Source organism: Adiantum capillus-veneris, chromosome 30 (assembly GCF_014529385.1).
Source record: "Adiantum capillus-veneris isolate H3 chromosome 30, ASM1452938v2, whole genome shotgun sequence".
Lineage (NCBI taxonomy): Eukaryota > Viridiplantae > Streptophyta > Polypodiopsida > Polypodiales > Pteridaceae > Adiantum > Adiantum capillus-veneris.
The window spans coordinates 87439208-87447514 of record NC_140960.1 but is presented as its reverse complement, the minus strand read 5'-3'; positions in this window follow the sequence as shown (position 1 = coordinate 87447514).

The window sequence follows — 8307 nt, the reverse complement described above, 5'->3', positions numbered from 1 at the left end:
CTTTTCTAACACAAGGCAATACCACCATCACACTGCTTAAACTGTATACCCAAATAATGATGCAACAGCCCCAAATCCTTCATCTTGAAAGTAGCATTCTAATCAGCCTTAAATTCAGAAATATGTCTCTCATTTGGTCCAGTGATCAACAAATCATCAACATAAAGAACCACGATGAGAAGTATATCACCTCACGCTTTACATACAATGTGCTTTCTGTTGGACTGTTACGAAAGCCTTGTTTGACCAAATGAGTGTCAGCTTTCTCATACCAAGCACGAGGAGATTGCTTCAACCCATACAAAGCCTTGTTACATTTGCACACTTTGTCCTCTTGTCCTTTTATGACAAAACCGCGAGGCTGCGTTACATAAACTTCCTCAAATATGTCACCATTCAAGAAAGCAGTAACAATTTCTAATTGATGTACATCCCAACCAAAATGAGCTGCCAATGCACATAGAAAACACACAGTAGTCATACGACAAGTGGGAGCAAAAGTCTCTTCATAATCAATGCCCTTTTGCTGTGCATAACCCTTTGCAACAAGTCGAGCCTTATGGCGATCAATCTCACCATCCGGCTTGCGTTTCAACCTGTAAACCCACTTCGTACTAATGGCCTTTTTTCCAGGAGAAAAATCACATAAAGTCCATGTGTCATTTTCTATAAGTGCATCATATTCTGATTGCATATGGCAGCCATCCAATTTTTTGAATTATGTGCTTCATCAAAAGACAGAGTCTCCTCAACATCATGTAAGCTAGACACAGCCAAAGCATAACAATCTGATGCATAAGATGCATGGAGAGAGACTGAACGAGTACGACTAGACAAAGGTGCATCCAATTTACCGTCACACAAAGTGTGCACCAGCCATTTTGGCATACCTCTAGCCTGCTCATTTTCAGCCCTTTCCTCATCAAGTACATCATGTACATCTGCATCAGTAATAGGCTTATCTAGAACATTTTCAGAAACCCCCATAGGCTGTACATTTGCCTCATTGGAACTTACATTCGTATTTCCACCACTGAAAAGAGGCAACAAAGTGTCATAAATGTCCTGTGAGCTTACATTACTGTCTCTAGTACATGATAGCAAGGGCTGAACAGAGTCTTCCACAAACACTACATCCCGTGAAACCAGAATACGTTTTGTTTGCGGATGATACAACCTGTAACCTTTGCTTTCAGCACTATAACCAACAAAAATACATTTGACAGCCTTATCATCCAATTTTCTGCGCTGCACTTGTGGCACCAAAGCATATGCCAAACAGCCAAAAACACGCATGTGCTCAATAGAAGGCTTTCTATCATGCCATGCTTCATATGGAGTAATAGACTGCAAAGCTTTCGTAGGACACCTGTTAAGTACATAAGTGGCACACATGATGGCCTCAAGCCAAAAAGAATGCGGCAAAGCTTGACTTTTGACCATACATCGTGCCATTTCCGTAAGTGACCTGTTTTTCCTCTCAGCAACACCATTTTGTTGAGGTGTATAAGGCACTGTACATTGGTGTTTTATCGCACGACTAGCCAAAAATGCATTAAATTCATGAGACATATACTCCCCCCCTCGATCGGAACGGAGGGTGCCCATAGTACATTTCGAGACATTTTCTGCCATAGCCAGAAATTGTTTGAAGCACATAAAAACTTCGGACTTCGCTTTAAGCGGAAATACCCATGCATGCCTGGAGTAATCATCAATGAAAGTCACAAAGTACAGGTAATTGTCCAAGGACGGAGTTTGCATGGGCCCACAAACATCACTATGCACAAGCTGCAACGTGTATGTGGCCCGAACTGAACCATCCTATGGAAACTTAGAACGCTGCATCTTACCCAAAATACAGCCTTCACAAACATGTTTGACAGGTGCTTCAAGAGGCGGCAAAGAAGCAACCATATCAGATTCTGCAAACGCAACAAACTGGCAAAATTCAGATGACCAAAACGTGCATGCCAAAGTTTTGCATCTGAAATAGCCCTTGCATTAAGCAAAATTTGGACTCATAAAGGGGCCCTTTAAGGAGTTTGACTTTACCTCTCTCTACCAAAATTGGTGCATGGATAATTTTTTGCAAACAAACTTAAAAGTTGGCGGAGGTTTGATAGCTAGAATGTCCCCTTCAAGCTCTATCTACTGATTTATAGCACGCCATGAGATTCCTCATATTCTAGAAGATTCTTTTTTTGATTCACCTATGATGTGACAACTCTGTCGGAATCTAAGTGAATAAAAAAAGAATCTTATAAAAAATGAGGAATCTCATGGCGTGCTATATATTAGTAGATAGAGCTTGAAGAGGACATTCTAACTGTCAAACCTCCGCCAAATTTGGAGTTTGTTTGCAAAAATTTATCCATGCGCCCGTTTTGGTAGAGAGAGGTAAAGTCAAACTCCTTAAAGGGCCCCTTTGTAAGTCCAAATTTTGCCTAATGAATCTGCAACATCATTTGCAAAATTTTGTCCACACTTGTCATACAAAGTGAGCTTATACAGCCCACGACACAAAAGGCCAGATGCAACAATTTCATCAACCAAAACTGAGATCATGAGTTGTACATCTGTCATCCACAAATTTGAATACAAGTCCAAGTCTAGCAAGTGCGGATACAGACAAGAGATTCTTCTTTATCCCAGGTACATAAAGTGCATCAACAAGTGTAAAGGAACTGCCATTAGCAGCAGTATGCACAATCTTTCCAACACCCTGAACCGGATAAGAGGCATTGTTGGCACAAGTGACAGAATTCCCATGAGGGACAGACTCGAGAGAGGTAAAAAATTCACGATGTGAGGTAATGTGCTTTGTAGCACCACTATCAAAATACCACACATGTGAATCTGCAGCAACTGACAAGCATGCATCATGGACAACAGGATTATAAGTGCACTCTGCGCTAAAATACCATTCTGCATCAACATCAGCATTACAATCTCCTTTTACAGAAGACTCAACAATGGCTGTATTTGTAGTGGAACCAGCATTTGCATTGGAACCACCCTCTTTCTTCTTAGCCTCTTTTGCCTTCAACTTAGGACACTGCCTTATCAAGTGATCATTAGCTTTACAATAATGGCAACGCATTTTCTTCTTGCCCTTATCACCAGAATTGCTAGATGAAGTGCTGCCAGCAGAAGCATTAGGAACAGAATTTTTGCCACTCGTAGCAGAACCATAAGAAGTGGCTGCATTACTGTTACCACCCTTTCTTTGAGAAGCAATAAAAGCTTGTTCAACTGCACGCTGCCTAGTCCTGTTTTTTCTGGAAAGTGACTCTTGCAACAGTAATGTGCATAATGCATTAAACTTGACAACTTCTAGATTTCCTTGGGTCATAAGTCTCCAAGTACTAGCAAAAGTCTGGTACGAATCTGGTAAGGCATCAAGAACAATCTGCACAAGGGAACTGTCTGAAATGACTTCACCTGCAGAAATAAGCTGCTCATTGATATCCTTGAAACTAGCAAGGAAAGTGTCCATATCATCTTCCTCATGCATAATCTTCGACTCCAGCTTTACGCAGCAAAGCAATTTTAGCCTCATTGCGACTTGCATAAAGACCAACCAAAATATCCCAAGCCTGTTTTGTGGATTTTGCTAAATGGATGTGAGGAACAATGGTGTGCTTCACAGACAACGCAATAATGCATGAGCCTGCGCATCCTTAACATCCCAACGAGCTTGTTCTACCATAGGCAGAACAACTCTAATAGCAGCAATCCTTGCAGCAAGACCTGCAACATCCTCAACATCGCCTACATCCTCAGAACCAGGATGCATCAATGCCCTGCACAATATTCCAGACGCCCTTTGATACAAGAACGTGTTGCATCATATAAGCCCACATAGGGTAATTGTCCCCATCCAACCTATCCTCGGCAGCAAACATGTTGAACACATCTGTGTTGTTGTTGTCAGCCATGGTAAATGTTGCACCTGATGTGAAAACTGCCCGAAAATAGGAGAAACGGAGCGCGAACAACACCTGCTATATAGCACAAACCGTAGAAGACTGTAAGGCACCTGTTATGCAGAAAACGGCATTGACAAAAATTCTGCACAAAGTGACGAAATAGCATGTGCAGACCTGTCTGTAGTGGAAACAGAGGCCGAAATGAGCCCAAATCGAAAATCTGAGCATACCAAGCTCTACGAGCTTGCTCGAAGTAGTTGTTAACCTGCGAACGCTTGCCAAAGCTCACTGAAATCGGAGAAAGTGAGCACGCATGTACTGGAGTAGCTGGCGACTAAGCCCGGGAGGACGCAACCTGCTCTGATACCAATTGTTGGAATTAGGGTTGCAGAGAAACGCACACAGCTTGGAGAAGACGAAGGAAGCTCAAGGCACACAATAGAGAGTGTATAACTTAGTGTGCAATGGAAAGATAGATAGCCCAAGAGTGATGGGCGTATATACAATGCTCGGGGGGAAAAACCTCCTAAAGAGGGAAAAAATGCCCTGGTGGTCCTAGTGTGTTCACACACATCACTACCACATGTATATGGTAACAGGGATTGGATTTCCTGTAGAAGAGAAATCAATCGTGCTCTGGTACCACTGTAACAGACTTAGACACTCCAAGTCAAGAATCGATCACAACAGCACCAAATAACCACTTAAAAACAGTTCACAGTTCACAGATGATTTGACACTGGCCCGACGGAGTTCCGAGCCTAGAGTATTGGCCCCAAAGATTGGCGCCCCTTTCGGTATTTCTTTATTGATTAATCTGTGTTCAAAGTACAAGAGTGTGAGTAGTTGCCCACTCAAGGACTCTGTGTCCAGATGCTCTGAGAAGTGTGGCCCCTAGCCCACTTATTTATAGGTACAAGGGATGCCTGAAAGCAGAGCCCCAAAAGCTATAATTTAAAAGGTCCTAAAAATAAAGCAATTGGCCCAAAACTCAGCCAGTGTAGATTCTTCTAAAACCCAGCGTAGATTTTACTGAAGTGCCACGTCAGCAAACTGCCCGTACGGTTCCGTGAATTACGCCTCGAATTCCAGGCGTCCGTACTGATGCCACATCATCATCTTCAGCCAGGGGTTCCTGCAGACAGGTGTGTGTGTATGTGTACTGGCCTACCAGGTCACCATTTTGTGACAGAATTCTTGTTGATTCTCATAGGTTGGCATTTTGTTTTGATGCAGCATATTCTCTCTTCTATGGTTGAAACATTTTATACCAAAACTCTATGTCTTGGAACAAAACGATTTGGGACTCAAGCATGTTAGGGTGATATTGGCCTCATGTATGGCTTACTGAGGATAATTGAGCTGAGAGTATGTTGCAATAGCCACTTATGGTCTTAGGTGCTCTACTATACAAGATTGTAGCACAATCTCATACTCTTCACCTAGATCTCCCTACAAAAAGTCTCATTCCCTCTCAAGGTTTGTGCTAAAACCACAACTATACATAGCACTATCTAGGTCTATATCTATCTCCATTGGTTGAGCGTCCCCCAAGTAAATGACTCAAGTTTCAATTCATTTGAAAGAATAGCTTATCCATACTAGTTTTGGGGTTGTTCTATATCAAGTAATGTTATTAGCTTCTAGAAAACTAGATTAAATTGTAAAATTTTCATTAAGAGGAGTGTTTTGGGGTGCTTTCAATGTTTTAATATATCTTCTTTCAATGTTTTTATTGGTAATTTTGAATAGGGTCAAGGTAGTATAGTTGTGGTTGAGGCTATGGAGCAAGTAAAGTGCATGGATCAGATCGAAATAATAAAGCTTTACATGGAGCTTGCAATTTTTGGTAATTGAAGTTGTATAGATGGACTAGGTTTTGAAGTCTACAACATACATTCAAGGTGAACATTTACTAACAATCATGCATGTATTTTTTATGTCATCATTTATCGTGTTGGGGCTTTCTTATTTAGGGATTGAAGATTGATATACACTAGCTGAGATCGAGCTAACAAGTTTGAGATGGCTTGCACATATGCATTGGGATGCTCTACAATCATTGAGATGTCCTTACTTCTACCATATATACTTTTTAGCAATGTTATTATAGTGTGATGAGTTTGATGTACTATTGTTGATAGTAAAGCTTGTGTATAGTGAGTATGGACATGCATGCACACCTCTCTTTGTGTAATGTTCAATTTGTATCCTATTTTGTACAAGGTTTAGGGGAAAATAGCAAGAGGGCTCCCACTTTATCTATGTGTGTGTCCCATTTCTAGCACGCAATGGGACTCTTCTTTATGCACATCAGCTCTCAATCAAGCTCCTTTGCTTCATCGCTCTTAAACTGCCTTTTACCCTACATAAACTTAGTCCTTCAATTACTACATAATCAATACATAGCAAACATGTTATGAAACCAATTGGATATAAATTGATGTGTGCAATGTATTTAAACTTAAATAGTTTTTTCAATGTAAATATACACATCTAGGCAAACATGCGACATTAATTTGAAGGTTTAATACAGAGTGATGTGTGGCTTTAATACATTGTAATGTGTGACCTTTTATACATTTTAATGAAATCACTACATTATAATTTTGGTGTTTTGGTATATTGTAATAAATTTAAGACATTAAAGTTTTGAAATTTACACAATTTGTCAAACATGTGAAATTACTTTGAGAATTTAACACACAGTAGTGTTTAACCAATTATGCATTATACTGAAACTTAGACATTGAACTTTTGAGGCTTTCGTATGTTGTAAAGTGAAATTAAGACATTGAAATTTTGAGATCTACACATTTAGTCAAACATGTGAATAAAATATAGGATTTAACACATAGTAATGTGGGAGTATTTATACATTGTAATGAAATCATTACATTAAACTTTTGATATTTTTGCATGTTATAATGAGATTAAAACATCATAATTTTGATATTTACACATAGTAAAGCATAAGGTTTTATACATTGTAATGATATCAAGACATGAAACTTTTGCCATTATTACTTTAAACTTTTGATATAATTTGCACAATTTCAATCAAATATGTGAATAAACTTTCATGATATAAATATATAAATGTTGAAGATCTTGTTAAGTTATGATATAAGACTTTGAAAACCTGAATATTACTAACACTTTTGATTGTGTTTTTTGGGAAGTTTGAAGAATGTTTAGCATATTAACATCTAATAAGTATATAAAAAATTCTCACATGTTAGTTGAGACATCTCATATTGGAATGGAAATTTCACATGATTATTGTTAGACACAACATACTAAAAGTGACTTTCATACCTTTTTCATATGAATATCCTTTTTAACTCTTTCAAGACTTTCTTATGTACTTTCCTACATAATATTTTGTCTAAAACTTCTTATGTGCATCTCCACACAACTTGGATTAACTCCTCTAATTTGGCCATAGCAATTTAAGGGGGTGTAAAGCGCATCAATAAATCATAAGTTTAGTAAGCCTTGTAACCGCATAGATAATTGATATGACATCATCATCGATAATGGCGGCATCTTTGATTGCATTCAGGACGGCAAGTATGCAGGCATTAATTACGGAAGCAAGAGCAATTTCAGCCTCAGTGGGATAGTCTGTAGAAAGTAATACTTGTCCACACATGTGAACGCACGAAGAGACACCATTTGTTGTATAAATCACTATGAATGAAACAAACATTAAAGTTGATTCAAATCAACAACTGCGTCTCTTGTGGTGCTCACATGGCATCGTTCAGTAGAGCGTTCGGCCAAAAAGTGCAAAGAGGCCCACCATGGACCGCCACGTCCCTGTCCTTTCTCAACGTCTCTGTGAACGTTGCCATCGTAATGAAACCCCCTCCCCCCCCCCTTCTACACATTCACTGCAACGGTGCAACGTTCACAAGGCGGGAAGGGCGAGGAGCTGCTGACTGCTCTGTGTTAACCCTCACGGCACATGGACACCCTATGATCTATAAATGTTTTATTATTTAGAGTCAGGTACCGGGCTTGTCGGACCAATAGGGAAAGGTAGAGTGATCGCCGATGAGAGGCGGACTCTAACACGAACATGCTAGGGTTAGTTGGCTAAGCATGGGCGCCCAAGTGTGAATGGGGTGAGCTCCTATAAAAGCCAACTAAACCTAATTTTTACTCATTCTCTCATTTGTGTAATAGAAGAGTGCTCTTGCTCCATCTCCATCTTCTTCTTCTTCACCTCCTTGTGTGTGTGTGTGTGTGTGAGAGAGAGAGAGAGAGAGAGAGGGAGAGTGTGTGTGCGATCGAGCATTACGAAGGCACGACGGCGGCGAAGCGGTTGAGCGCGGCACGACTGCAGCTTCTTCTTCATCGCGGCGAGGAA